General features: G+C 37.3%; 1 long non-coding RNA gene across 1 annotated transcript; it reads right to left on the reverse strand.

The window, feature by feature from the left end:
* Window positions 1-244: 244 nt before the first annotated feature.
* LOC112955021 lies at window positions 245-3,647 on the reverse strand. The gene is made up of 3 exons (XR_003250816.1): window positions 3,597-3,647; window positions 3,371-3,441; window positions 245-411 (listed from the first exon to the last, which is right to left on the reverse strand). It is a non-coding gene; the product is annotated as an uncharacterized LOC112955021 (long non-coding RNA).
* Window positions 3,648-4,184: the final 537 nt, after the last annotated feature.

Consider the following 4,184-nt stretch of genomic DNA (forward strand, 5'->3'; position numbering starts at 1 on the left):
ACATCCATAGCTCACTGGGAATGCCAGACAGGGAGCCTACAGCCAGCTTTGTTCTTACAGAAAAGAAAGATCAAAGGGGAATTAGTTTCGTCTTATTCTGACATCGCAGTATAACACAGTACCCTGCCTATTTCCACCAAAAGGTCACATCTAAATGAGCCTGCTGCAAGATCACACAAGGACCTCTTGTGTGCCCTCTTCTCTCTTTGCTTCAATCCATTGTCATTACTTAGCCAGCAGTAACAGCAACTGACAGCTGTGCCTTCATTTCTTAACGGGCTTGAATAGCAGCTTCCAAGCTCTTCTGCTAGGAACACCTCTTTGGGCTCATCTTACACTTGCAGTTGTGAATTTTGCTTCGGCAACTGAATTTCCAGTTGGCTCCCGATTTCATGTGTCATTGCCACAGCCCTGGAGTTTGGAACAGGCAAATTCAGAAGTTGTCCTCAAAGTGTTCAAGGTCATAAACTGAGAGGTATCTGATAAACATTAGGCAGAATCCAAAACCATACTGGAAATATGAACAAAATAAAGATCCTGGAGTGTGTTGATGAAAAGGTGAAGTCATAACAACCCACGAAGATTCCAAATCTTCAGCTGGCTAAAGCCAGTGTAACCTCTTGTCAGCACCTTGCAGTCCTAAGAGGGAGCAGTTAGAAAAACTCTTTATGTATTTTTTCTTCATTTTTGGAGAGGTACATGATGTTCAGAGCTCAAAAATCTGCCATGGCCCTTAAAATAAAATCAAAAAAATCTGGCCACATTATAAAACACTAGCACTTCAAAAACAGCCAGGTGTCTTCTTGGCACAGAAGCCTTTTCATGATAAAAATCAAGCTGAAATATTTGGGTGGATTGCTTTTTTTCCATTTTGTTTTGTTTTTAATAAGTGAATGTGACTTCAAGCCAAGATGAAACGGTGAGAAAGAGCTGAAGTACTCTACTCAGCTTCATAATGCCTGCAAGCTATGCCAGCTACAATACCTTTCAACACCATTATATGTCCCATTGCAAAGGAGAAGGAAAAAAAAAAAAAAAAAAAAAAAAAAAAACTCATTCATTCACCTAAACCCTTTGGCAAAAGTGACTGAAACACCAAGTATAAAAGAGAATGCTTTTTGCAAGAACAACAGCAAAAAAACCCCACCATAGTGAAACAACCTGCTGCTGACACCATCTGCTTTGGAGAAGCAGGGCCATAGAAGTCCATAAAGAACATTTAGTGAAATTGCCACCAGTAGGCATTGTCTCTTCTCTAGGATCATACAGAAGAATTGGCTTTACTTTAATTACTCAAGCTTTTACAAAGGGCGGACAAGACAGAAATCCAGTACCAGTATAAGGGATTTCAAGGTTATTCTACAAATTACATAGGGAAAAGCATATAATGATCGTGTTTACATGAGGACTGTTTTCTGGGAATCCAGAACACCACACTTTTGGGAGAGAGGGCCCTGTAGACACAGTATTTTGTTTCCACTGACTCAGGATAATTCATGTTGATGATTCACTATAGAGAAATGAAGTGGTTGGAGAAGAGACAACTGGAACACATACTAACTGGTGGTGATGGATATAGTGTGATCTCATTACCGCAAGAACTGAAAGTCAAAAGATAAAGTCTAATTCTAGCCTGGACAGGTCTTAGTTTATTTGTTTTATTGGGTTTTGGGTGGCCACTCTATCCTTGTCAGTAGATATGTCATGTTCTCCTGTATATTTTGTATAATGCTAAAATCTTTTTGATATGAACCAACACCACCATTTAAATGAATATTTATTTCCAGCATAACTGAAGCTATTTTAATTAAATAAGTGCACGTGCAAGTAATTAGTAGCAGGAAGGTTAAGGGAACACTTGCAGGGGTAGAGAGAAGAACAAGAAAATACAAAAAAAGAAGTAACTGGCAAGAAACAAGCTCCAGGGCATTGTCCCTTCCCTGCTTCAACACTTCATCATAATTTTGTGAGATTGTGCAAAGGGATAACAACTCTCAGCCTGCCAACACCTATAATATTATACTTTATTTATTTTCAATGTGCCCAAATCTTGACACAGGTGGAAGAGAGACAGTGCGCATGTTTGTGTTCACACACATGTTATTTGTAAGATTAATTTCTCCACCAGTCCAGTACTACTGTAATGCAACCATGAATAAAGTCCCTTCATCCATATGCAATAGGAGCACACACCTGAATTCATAATTTACTGAAACTAGGAAACTTAAAGCATTTAACTGAGGGAGGCACATGACAAGATCACAAACTGAAACTTAGCTTCTGGAGGCCCATTCGAGTGCCTTGATGGTGACAAGTTCCCAGAGAGAAGAGGAAAGATAAACAAGAAAAGAGGGTTAAGGTGCAGAGTTATGTGGAGCTAAGTCAGAAAGCTGACAAGAAGTCTACAGGGCTTAATGAAAAGCAGATAGGAGATCAATAAATTAGAACAAATAAGATTTTCTGAAGAACTAGCTTATCATTTGTTGAGCTAGGGAGAATAATTTCTTACCATAAAGAACAGAAACAATATGGCATAGTTATAGTTTTTTCAATTTTCATAGCTCCATATGACTTGAGAAGAGTTAGGTCAATGCAGCTGAGGCCAACATCAGCTGAGGATTTATCCTGCACTGTGATCTTATGTTAAAAATTAATCAACAGTTTTGGACTAAAGAAGAATTTCATTCTAAATAAAGAGAGGGGAAAAAAAAGAAGAAAGAAAAAAAGTACTTAAATATTCACACTTGAAATTTCTATATATATGAAAAAAAACTCATTTTCCAGTTCCAACACAGTGAAAGAATATTATCTGTGCCAAGGTTAACACTATGCCACCTTGGAAATCACATAGATGCTCTATACCATTAGTATCATCCTTAAAGTGGGAATAATAACACATCTCTATGACACTGAAGTGCTAGAAATTTATTTGTTTTTGAAACATGCAGTTGCTAAGGAAATTTGGGAATATTAGTACCTAGATAAGCTCTCCAACGGTAGCATTTTACCTTTTAGAGTTTCAAACATAGAAAATAAAACAGTAGTTCACACACTAGAGCACAGAGAAACAAATTTGAGAAGAACATAATGAAAAACAGCTGCAGCACCTGTGCATCTCCTCACACTCCCTAAGATCCTGGTAAGATACTGTACAAATACACATCTCAGTTGTCAGCCCTTTGTACACTGAAAGCCTCTAGTAGCATTTGAAATTGCAACAATACTGTGTGTGCAAGTAAAATACAGTGGAGCTCATTCAAGGCTCACTTATATACCATTATATGGGGGAAAAAAAAAAAGTACCTTTGAGGAAAATATTAATATCTGATCACTTTCATACAATATTGTTTAAAAGGGTTATTGCACTTACCTGAACACTACAGAGTATCATATCTGGTACTGCAGATTACTGTCTACCTGGGGATTCCATTGCAAAAGCGTCTGAAATAAAGACAAGATTGGCCACTTTTTCACTAAACATCCACACTGTTCTGTATGTAACTTTACTCTGGTGTATCTGTGTCAGAAAGAAAGAAGTTTACATGGTAGCACTGTTTTTCATTTAGTTGAAATAATAATTTAAATAAAACCACTACCTCTTCCATTAAGAGGAGACTGAAAGAGGGAACCTGATGGAAGAAGGAACAGAAAGTTTTTCTCTTCTCCTTCCCACCAGCTGAACAGCATCACTGAAAGAAAAACAACCTGCTGCCTAAAAGTAGATCACATCTACTAAAGCCAATAGTAATCCCTTATTTTCACTGACCAAACCAGTTTTTGTGTTAGAATTTGAAATACCTGGCTAGCATTTATATAAGTTGCTCCTTAGAAATCCACTCCTACTACATTTTCCCTGCCAATCATCTTCAATGAATTAATTCACACACCTGCTTCTATTTCACTAAATGGTCAGGCTGAAATAGAAACTTATTCCATTCACTAACAGAATAAAAACATGGTGTAACACCTGTTCACACAGAAATTTGAGAAAATTGTATCTGTTCATCATTAGCATTTAGACACTAACTGTATAAACAATGGCCAATCAGTTATTTTATATACCAACACCATGAAATATATATTATATGTCAAGATTGGCACAGAGAAACTGAAGTTTAAAGACTTGATTGCAGAGCAGGTGCACACTTTGATCTCCAGCCTTCACATTAGTTGCCAAAGCAAGA

Source organism: Nothoprocta perdicaria, unplaced genomic scaffold (genome assembly GCF_003342845.1).
Source record: "Nothoprocta perdicaria isolate Ctin4 unplaced genomic scaffold, notPer1 scaffold_53, whole genome shotgun sequence".
Taxonomy (NCBI): domain Eukaryota; kingdom Metazoa; phylum Chordata; class Aves; order Tinamiformes; family Tinamidae; genus Nothoprocta; species Nothoprocta perdicaria.